The sequence below is a fragment of the Impatiens glandulifera genome, unplaced genomic scaffold, assembly GCF_907164915.1.
Source record: "Impatiens glandulifera unplaced genomic scaffold, dImpGla2.1, whole genome shotgun sequence".
NCBI lineage: Eukaryota > Viridiplantae > Streptophyta > Magnoliopsida > Ericales > Balsaminaceae > Impatiens > Impatiens glandulifera.
Genome location: NW_025919710.1, coordinates 31,038 through 42,236, shown reverse-complemented (window position 1 = coordinate 42,236; position 11,199 = coordinate 31,038). Strand labels below are relative to the sequence as shown.

The 11,199-nt window shown below is 29.3% G+C and overlaps 1 non-coding gene across 1 annotated transcript; it reads right to left on the bottom strand.

Moving 5' to 3' along the window:
- Nucleotides 1-2,598: 2,598 nt before the first annotated feature.
- On the bottom strand, nt 2,599-2,685 carry LOC124918388. Its single transcript, XR_007097380.1, has one exon. It is a non-coding gene; the product is annotated as a small nucleolar RNA snoR116 (small nucleolar RNA).
- Between the last annotated feature and the right edge of the window lie 8,514 nt (nt 2,686-11,199).

The window sequence follows — 11,199 nt, the reverse complement described above, 5'->3', positions numbered from 1 at the left end:
CAATATAAGAAATTTAACAAAAACCAAAAATCAATAATAGGAACTTCTGAATGCATTGACATCAAGGTAAAAACTAGATCGATATCGACAACATACAACGTTGTAAACACTATGAAAGATTAGTGCTTCACATACTGTAATTTGATGCCTTATAAGAAGATGTCAAACGGATTGAAAACAATAATATAATGCAGAAGGCAGATTGAGAAAACCAAAATAAGAGATGTTGAAAAATTAAAATGCTCAACAACATTGAGTCTTTTTCATAGTTTGATGGTATAACTTTAGACATCATAGCCTGTCTGCCTAAAAAAATTGTAAAATATAGAAGAAACCAATATAACAAAAAAATGAAATCCTTTTATCGTATGTGAAGAGATCCAATCATATTAACCACCATGAAATCGTTTTGTTGTTGAACAAGTAACATAGAATAGGCTTTGTTGATGTCTAGCAACAGATCCAATTCCAGAATTTGACTCATAATATGTATATAAATCTCATTCAATCCTATCAGAAATTGAATCAATTTATTAGTGAACAATTTAAATAAAAGTTTCATTTGATGTGTCACATGTACAATATACATTTGGCAACCAATTTTAGAAATTGTCTCCTAACATGTATATAAATCACATTTAATCCATCATAAATTGAATCAATTTATCAGTGGACAATTTATCCAAAGTTCCCTTTAATGCTAAACATTAACAAATATACATATAGCAACAAATCCAATTTCAGAATTTGTCTCCTAACATGGATATACATCTCATTCAATCCAATCAAAAATTGAATCAACTTATCGGTGGACAATTTATCTAAAGTTCCCTCTGAAACGTCACATTTACAAATATACATCAGGCAACGATTGCACATCAGAAATTGAATCAATTTATCAATGAACAATTTATTCAAAAGTTCCTTTGAATTTTAGAATTTGTCTCCTAGCATGTATATACATCTCATTCAATCTCATAAGAAATTGAATTAATTTATTAGTGAACAAATAAACATCAAACGACATATTACCTTGAACAATATGAGAACACCAATGCTATGTCCATATCGCATAGGAAACTCAAAATCCAAAGCTCCCTAACCAATGTGGTGTAGATGAAAAACTAATAAATTTATTTCGAAATTCAGTTAATAATACAAGATCTAATAATACAATCAACATGATTCCACTTCTCGATTTATACAGTTTCGTCCTCTGACTTCGCACAAGTATCTATGATATAGTTTAGCTTCATCTTAGTAGTTAGCTCTAAGCGTGATCTTCACCGCTCGACTCCAGAAATTTCCTTTCGCTAACTGGATCGACACCAGGCTTGTATCAAGATGATCAGAATTGTAAAGTAGAAATTCATCCTTAAACTTCAATCATACATCACTCATTTTTTCAAGTTTTTTTCTCCCTTTTCACATAACTCTGATACCATATAAATATTAAGTTAATAAAGATATATAGTGAGAAGAATATATAAAAACTTAATTTACTTTATGAAGAGGAGGAAATCTATTTATATACACTTACCAAATGAATTAGTTACAAAAAGAATAATAAAAAATTTATTCTAAACAAACTATTTGCACATTACTAACAACATTAAGCCTGTAGAAAAAGCATTTAACTTCAGTTTATAGAACCACTTAAATCCAATAGTTTTTTACCTTTTGATAATTCAAAAGGTACCCAAGTTTAGTTTTTTTTAGAGAATCTTACTCTGATTAATAGTGTTCCATATAAATTCCTAAAAGTTAAATAGAAATGAGCAATGGAGTATTAAATAAATAGCACATTATCCGTGTATGGTAAATATAACACCAACCAGCAAAAGTGAAATAATTAAACCTCAATTTGTTATAGAAAACATATTCTACAAGGCACTTCATCAAAGAAATAATGCTACTGATAAGAGTTGTTGAACCCCATTTTGAATATGCAAATGTGAACTGAAATACATTTGTTCCAAAGGTAATTCAAGTTTGAACAGTATTAACCAGAATGACTGATTCAAAGTTTCATTCATACTTATTTGATTCAGATTAGTCAAATGCTTAGATAGTGTTTGATTAAACTGGACAAACAGAAAAATCTTCCCAAGTTCTCATATGTATTTATCAATTGAATGCTCACAACAGATATCTGAATATAAACAATCAGACAATTATAGACTCTATTGAGAAGCCATTTGAAATACACATTAGACTAACCATTGAATTCGTATATAACTTTTGATAGAAATTATTCTAACTGATGATGCATCATATATTCAATTGTTACTGATCATCACCATTAAGGTGCTAGAAAAATAAAAAATACAATGAAAATCTCTAAAATCTAGCAATACCACGAGTGAATACCAAAATCATATAGGAACATCAGAAATCTGAATACAATGGCGCTACCAAAAAATGTCGAAAGAAACTTCTGAATGCATTGGCGTACAACGCTGTAAACACTCTGAAAGATTAGTGCTTCAGAGACTCTAATTTGCTGTTTTACAAGAAGACGTCAAACAGATTGAAAACAATAATATGATGCAGAAGGCAGATTGAGAAAACTAAAATAAGAGATGTTGCAAAATTGAAAGGCTCGGAGATATTAATTATGAATTAATCAAAGAACTCACATTGAGTCTTCAGAGTTTGATAGTATAACTTTAGTCATCATAGCCTAGCCTGCCTGAAAAACTTGTAAAATGTAGAAGAAACGAATCTAAGAAAATCGAAATCCTTCTATCGTATGTGAAGAGATCTAACGCAAAGATGAGGATATCTTAGACGGAGAGAAAGGGAGAAGAAATCGAACATGATTGATCTGATGTTGGGCATCCTACTGTACGTGAATTTAAGCATAACTTTTCGCGATGGAGAAGATACGGGAAGAAAAACCCTAGGTATTATATTGCTTCACATAATTTAAATTACATAATCGTACAATGAAAAGCCCATTTGTCTTGGGCCTCCCTTTCATTTAAATAAATAAAGCTAGTTTTTTTTTTATAAATTCTCCCATTTACTAATTTTTTAATCAAAATAGCACTTATTAATCAACTAAAATATATATTTTTTTAATTAAATTTAAATTTTAAGTAAAAACACATTTTAATGATTAAACTAATTAAAACTCAAATTTAGATAGATCAAAGTTTTTCAAACACAAACCTAAAAAAAAATCATTAACGCAAGCCTATGTTTAGGCCCCTAGACGCAAGTAGGCCCCTACATGGACGCAAGCAGGCGGACAAGCCTATGCAAGACGAATCCCGAACATAGACGCGCGTTTTGAACAACTTGTCCTCCTTTGCGTATACGACGAGAAGCCCGCTCTCATTTTTTTTTATTTTAGGGTGTTAATAATTTTGGTCATTTCTCGACCAAATCAACCCCAAAAAAGTCGCATGATCGGAGGCTCGAGGGTCATAACTATGACAGACAATTTTTATTTTGAATTAAGGCTTCAACTTAAAATGCTTTCAGATGGAATCGTGTCCATGATACTGTTTCACCTACTATGTATAGCCCATTTATATTATAAATAATATTGATTTGGGCCTCCCCTATAATTTAAACAATTAGAGCTCGTTCAATATGTTTTTTTTTTTATAAATTCTCCCTTTTACTACTTTTTAATCATAATAGCACTTGTTAATCAATTAAAATATTAAATATATTTATTTATTCTTATTAAATTTAAATTTCAAGTAAAAAAAATATTTTAATGATTAAACTAATTTAAAACTCAAATTTTTATAGACCAAAGTTTTTCTTAACAAAAGTATAAAAAAATTAATATCAAACAAACTCTATAAATTGTTAAATTGTGAGCTAATTTGTATTATTTAAATAAAAATATAATAATTGTAGACACTCAATTTTACTCCATAATTTATTTAAAATAATCCAAGTTAATAAATAATTTTGTTAAAATTCATATACTAATTCATTGCAAATAATTATTTTTGAAAAGATTTGTATCGATCGTATTCCAAAACAATTAATTTCGGAATATATTTTAAATAAAACTCAAAGTATAAAAAACAATAAGTTGATAAATATGATGAATTTATCTATTATTAAAGTTAATTTATTTATTTTGTAGGTATTTAGAAAAAATTGAATCGGAGTTAATCAGAAAATCATCGGCGGCGAGCAACCGACAGAATCCTTTGACATCTTCGAGGCGGGTTGGTTAGAGGTATAGGGTGTAGTCAACGATGCAGTTGAGGGTACAACAAGGGTTTGAGGGACTAGAACTCATGCATGGAATTCAAACTCAATCCCAAGATGCGGTCAAGGTTCGAGCCTAGATACAATCGACGAAGGTAGGACTTTAGCCCAAGTGTAGATCCTGGACCCATGTGAACATAGGCGAGCATTCAACCCTTACATGGAGAAAGTAGGCGGCCCAGGCCTATTCAAGACGTGTCCCAAACGCATACGCGCGTTTTGAACAACTTATCCTCCTTTGAGTAGACTATGAGAAGCCCCCTCTCATTTTCTTTGATTTTGGGAGTGAATATCTTGGTCATTTCTTGACCAAATCGAACCTAAAAAAAACGCATGACCGGAAGACTTAGGATCACAATTATGACAGACAATTTGATAAAAGAGAACCACACGTTTTATAACTTTCCTCGACACTCATTGTATGCCTAAAGAAGTTTAAAAAAATAAAGGAGAGTCGCATCGTTTTGTAAGTGACCTACATTGTAATGATCAAGTGCAAACAATAAAATTATCTAAATTTTATCTCTCTTAAATTTTTACATGGTATCAGAGCAGGGTTTTCCATCTTAAAGGAACCTACCTGTTCACAATTATTCGTTGCCTCCTCCAATGGTGGAAATAGCCATTGGAGGAGAACTCAAATTATTATATTATCTCATATTTCCTAAGTATTTTTTATCTCTATTTTATCACCCACTATGTTAAACAAGTGGGACATCATTTCAAAATTACACTTTATATCTCGGCCGAATCTGTACATGTTAACGTCTCGACAAATTTCTTCCAACATTTCATCTGTCCAAAAATTATCATCTTTCACTTCAAAAGTTACAAGAGCCAAAAGTCAGGTGTTAAATGCCAAGATCCAAGAGCAAAGAGCAATTATCAATTTCAAATTAAGCACTCCAAAACAATTCATTTAAGAATTATTATTATTATTAATATTATTAATATGTATTTATAAATTTCATTATAATAGACCAAAGTACAATTAATTAGTCGTGAGATTCCAAGTTCTCAACCATCCTTAACTAAATGTATAAATTTTATAGTTTTTTGGTTATTGTTATTTGGAATCACTTTGGTTTTGAAATTATTAAATAGGTAATTTATATACAAGTTTAATATAAATTATATAAATATATAAAATATATTTTAAAATTAACCGGACTTAAAATGAATTAATCATCGGACTTTAAATAAAGTTAATGAATAACGGTCACACGCGTTTCAAATAAAAAGTATAAATACAGTAGTCCGCACATCTCTCTTCTCGGATGAAGAGGAGATCTGCGCCAGGTTTACGCTACGCTAGTTGGAGGAAAAGCGAGGGATGAAGAGGAGATCCACTCCACCCCCACCGTTTCTACGCGTCTTCTCTTCTCTTCTCGGATGAAGAGGAGATCTGCGCCAGGTTTACGCTAGATGGAGGAAAAGCGAGGGACGAAGAGGAGATCCACTCCACCCCACCGTTTCTACGCGTCTTCTCTTCTCTTCTCGGGCGGCCTACCGGAGGAGCTCTCTCTGCGCCAGATTTACGCAGTTGATACTGAAATCCACCCGACCGTTCCTTCTAGATTATCCTCTGGTCAGTCAGTGAGTCTTCTCATTTCTTTTCTTTTCTTTTCTTGTATTAAATATAATGTATTTCATCCTAATTAATGTCTCAAGACAAACCATAATTTTCCAGACTTTCTTGGTTTGATCAATGGATTCGTCAATAATTATGTTTCTTTAGTTTATGAAATTCGATAATGACCTGATTCTTCTTGATGAAACGCTAATCTGGGTTATGACCTGATTCTTGATGAAACGCTAATCTGGGTTAGTAACCCCTGTCTGTACTCCATTAAATAATCTGTAGCAACCCATATGAAATTCGATAACTACCGTAGGAGCTCTCTCTGCGCCAGATTTACGCAGTTGAGAGGAAAAGTGACCGGAGAGTGAAATCCACCCGACCGTTCCTTCTTTCTAGATCATCCTCTGGTCGGTCAGTCTTCTCATTTCATTTCTTTTCTTGTATTAAATATTATGTATTCCATCCTAATTAATGGCTTAAGACAAACCCTAATTTCCCAAACTTTATTGATTTGATCAATGTATTCGTCAATAATCATGTTTCTTTAGTTGATGAAATTCGATAATGACCTGATTCTTCTTGATGAAACGCTAATCTGTAGTAACCCCTGAACTCCATTAAATAATCTGTAGTAACCCATATGTCAACTTTGCACTCCCGAATTAGTTCTACCAAACTCTTGTACTAACCCATTAAACTCGTCATTAAACTCGTCAAGGGCCTTTTATGATCGATATCGATTTCGCTGCCGTCTTCTTAAAATGAATTTCCTTGATTTTGTTAGAAATATTATGTCTGTATGTCTGTATGTCTGTATAGATAAAAAGAGACCCATAGATCATCAATTTAATTATCCCCATGTCTGTATGTATAGCTAATGAATTGATGAGGAATTCTGCTCATCAATTCTAGGATTATTTAAAATAAGTTTCATGTTGTTTGAAGTTATACTTAAGTCTTCAATGGTGAAATTTCCGAAAATTTGGATTTGCTTTTTTGACCCAACCTCTCGGATTAGTCACATTAATTGTAAGATTCTTTAATGATAAAGCTTCTTGTTGTTTGTTTGTAGTCACATTCATTTTTATGCACATCTGTCTTCTATTCTCGTTGGTTGTTAGCTGTCAAGTTAGCATATGGTCGGCTAAATATTCCATCTCCAACCACTTTCTATTTATTGGCTGGCTGAAGTCGATTTGTGTTCTTCCTCGATTTTGTTGACAGGTATTGATTCAAGTTTTTCTTCTATATTTGCCACAAACTTTGACTACATTGCGAGTCTGGTCATTCTCTCGTTTTTCTTGCTACGAAATGTTAGATTTTTTGAATATCTTGATGTAACAAGTCAATTTGATTTGCAACTGTTGCTTCTAATTTGTTTGGCAGAGATGCTTTCAATGTTGTTTATTCGCTCGCCCAGTTTATGAATGCTTTCATCGATGGTTTGAGATTTCTTCATCAAACTCTAAATTGGTAAGCACCATAACTCGAATAAAATTAAATTGGTGAGAACTAGGTAAGGAAGAAAAAGAAGAAAAAGAAAAAGATCCGAGAGCGAATGCTCATGGTAGTTTTATTAGATGAGGAAAAATAATGTTTGAACATTCAAAAATTGTGATTGAAGAGTTTTATGATCTAGTCATTTAATATTTTTAAAATTCAAAACTCATGATCTAACATTAAAAAATTGTAATTTAAGAGTAGTACTTATCTAGTTATTTATACATAGAGTAATCAAGGTGGTGTTTCTTATTTTCCTCAATTAAAAATGTGATTTTAATTTACTTTTTTCTCATTTCTCTATTACACTTACGTGAGTGGATATTCTGGGTTAACAATTTATGGGAAAGTTGACAACAACAATTTATAAACCGGATCATTGTTAATTCTCAAAATAAAAAATTCGGTATGTTTTAATCTTTTTTCTTTGAGCAATCTTTTATTTTAATGTTACAAGCGTTATTGTATATTAAATCAAAACCATGTGATATTGTTGTTGTGGAGTAGGGTTCTTGCGATGAAACTATGGAAATTGTACATGGACCGGATGGGAACCAATTCTCGAAGCTTAAATAAATTTAATTCCTCACTTGGTAAGTTTGTTTATTTGTTTTCTTTAATGTACTATAACCATTTAGATAACATAAACTTTGATTTTAAAGGATAACTGTCATTACTTGGTTATAATTTATTTGAATTAAGGACAAGTGAACAATTAAGGAAGACAAAAAAATATATTAAGATCGGGAAAAACTTAATGACTAATTAATCTGTTTGGATAACTGGAACTTCTGTTACAATAATTCTTTCTAATAAAAAAAATTAGTCTTACCTAATTTGTTAAACACATAATATATCTAAATAAAGTTTAAGATTAGAATTATAAGAATACATAAGAAGAAACTAGAATTAATTAGTTAGACTAAATTAGGTACATAGACATTAAATACAAGACAAAACCCTCCTATTATATATATTTATTTTAAATTAAGTTTGATAATTATTTGAATATAACTCTATACCTTCAATATTATTTTGACTTATTAAAGAGCAATATCACTTAACTTGTAATTTTGAATTTGATAAATATTAATTATTAAATAATTAAATCATAAATGTTAAAAATACATAAGTTAAGCGTATTTTTAATTTCGCCTTAAAAATAATATATTGTTACCTGCATGGATAAAAACACAAAAATTTTAAAGCGATTGAGAACAATATCACTTACTAATGTTGGTTTTATAGTGATTGTGATTTAGTGGCTAATTGAATGACTTATAATTTGGGACGTATAATTATATTTGGTTTGAAAATATAAAAATTTTGTGTATGAGAATACTTCTGTTTTGTATATTTTTCTACTTAGTTGGTTTATTCTTACAAATAATATGATAAGATAATATTATTGTCGCGTTGATAGAATCACAAAAATTCTAAAAGATTGAAAACAATCACTTACTAATGTTGATTTTATAGTGATTGTGATTTGGTGCTTTAAATTTCAATGATTTGTCATTAGGACATCTAATTATATTTAATTTGAAATTATAAAAAACTCTATGTATGAGAATACTTCATTTTTGCATATTCTCATACTCAATTAGTTTAGTCTTATAAATAATATGATAAGACTATATTGTTACAAAATAGATAGAAACACAAAAATTCTAAAAGATTAAGAACGAACATTTTTCATTATAGATTTATAGTAATTGTGATTTTGTGACTTGAGATTTGTGAAGTAAAATTATATTATGTTTGGATGATAAAAAACTTTGTGTATGAGAATACTTCATTTCTGCATATTTTCATACTTAGTTGATTTAGTCTTACAAATAATATGATAAGACTATATTGTTTCTACATTCATAGAAACACAAAAAAAAAATTAAAAAATTGAGAACGATCAATTATCAATGTTGGTTTTATAGTAATTGAGATTTGGTGACTTGTGATTTGAGTTGGGACGTAAAATTATATTCGGTTTGAAATTATAAAACTATGTGTATGAGAATACTTCAATTCTGCATATTCTCATACTTAGTTGGTTTAGTCTTACAAATAATATGATAAAACGGTATTATTGCAGTGTGGATAAAAATACCAAATTTCTAAATGATTGAGAATGATCACTCGCTAATGTTAGTTTTATAGTGATTGTGATTTGGTTGTTTTAGATTTGAATGACTTGTGATTTGGACGTATAATTATATTCAGTATGACATTAAAAAAACTATGTGTATGAGAATACTTCATTTCTACATATTCTCCTACCTTGTTGGTTAATTAATCTTAAAAATGATATGATAAAACTATATTGTTGTGGAGTGGATAGAAACACAAAAATTCTAAAAGATTGAGAACGATCACTTAATAATGTTGGTTTTATAGTGATTATGATTTAGTGGCTTGTGATTTGAATGACTTCTGATTTGAGATGTATAATTATATTCGTTTTGAAATTATAAAAACTCTATGTATGAGAATGATCATTTACCAATGTTGGTTTTATATTTATTTTAATTTGGTGACTTGTGATTTGGGACATATAAATTATATTTGGTTTGAAATTATAAAAACACTGTGTTTGAGAATACTAAATTTATTCGTATTCTCCTACTTAGTTGGTTTATTTTTACAAATAATACGATAAGACTATATTGTTGTCGCGTAGATAGAAACACAAATACTTTAAAAGATTGAGAACAATTAACTTATTAATGTTAGTTTATAGAGATTATGATTTGGTGACTTGTGATATGAACGACTTGTGATTTGTGACGTAAAATTATATTCGTTTTGAATTATAAAAAATTGATGGATGAGAATGTTTCATTTCTGCAAAATCTCCTACTTAGTTGATTTAGTCTTATAAATAATATGATAAGGCTATATTATTCTCGCGTGAATAAAAACTCAAAAATTCTAAAATATTGAGAGCGATCATTTATCAATGTTGATTTTATAGTAATTGTGATTTGGTGACTTGTGATTTGAGATCAGTTTAATTTTAAAAATAATATTATAAGAATATAATGTTGCCACGTGGATAGAATCACAATAATTCTAAAAGATTGAGAACGAATAAATTGATTGTGATTTGGTGACTTTAGATTTGAATAACTTGTGATTTGAGATGTTTTAAAATTATAAAAAATCTGTATACGAAAATACTTTATTTCTGTATATTCTACTAGTTAGTTGGTTTAGTCTTACAAATAATAAGATAAGGCTATATTGTAGCCGCGTAAATAAAAATACAAAATTTTTAATAGATTGAGAACGATCACTTATTAATGTTGCTTTATAGTGATTGTGATTTGGTGACTTGTGATTTGAATGATTTGTGACGTAAAATTATATTCCGTTTTGATTATAAAACTATTTGTATGAGAATACTTTATTTTTGCATATTCTCTTATTTAGTTGATTTAGTTTTATAAAAAAATATGCTAAGACTATATTGTTAACGCGTGAATAAAAACACAAAATTTTAAAAGATTGAGAACAATCATTACAAATGTTGGTTTTATAGTGATTGCGATTTGAGACGTGTAATTATATTCGGTTTAAAATTATAAATATTTGTGTATTAGAATACTTTATTTCTACATATTCTCCGACTTAGTTGGTTTAGTTTTATAAATAATATTACAAGACTATATTGTTGTCACGTGAATAGAAACAAAAAAATTCTAAAAGATTGTGCACAATCACTTACAAATGTTAATTTTATAGTGATTGTAATTTTTGACTTGTGATTTGAATGACTTATGATTTGAGATGTATAATTATATTCGGTTTAAAATTATAAAAACTCTATGTATGAGAATACTTTATTTTTATATATTTTTCTACTTAGTTGGTTTAGTCTT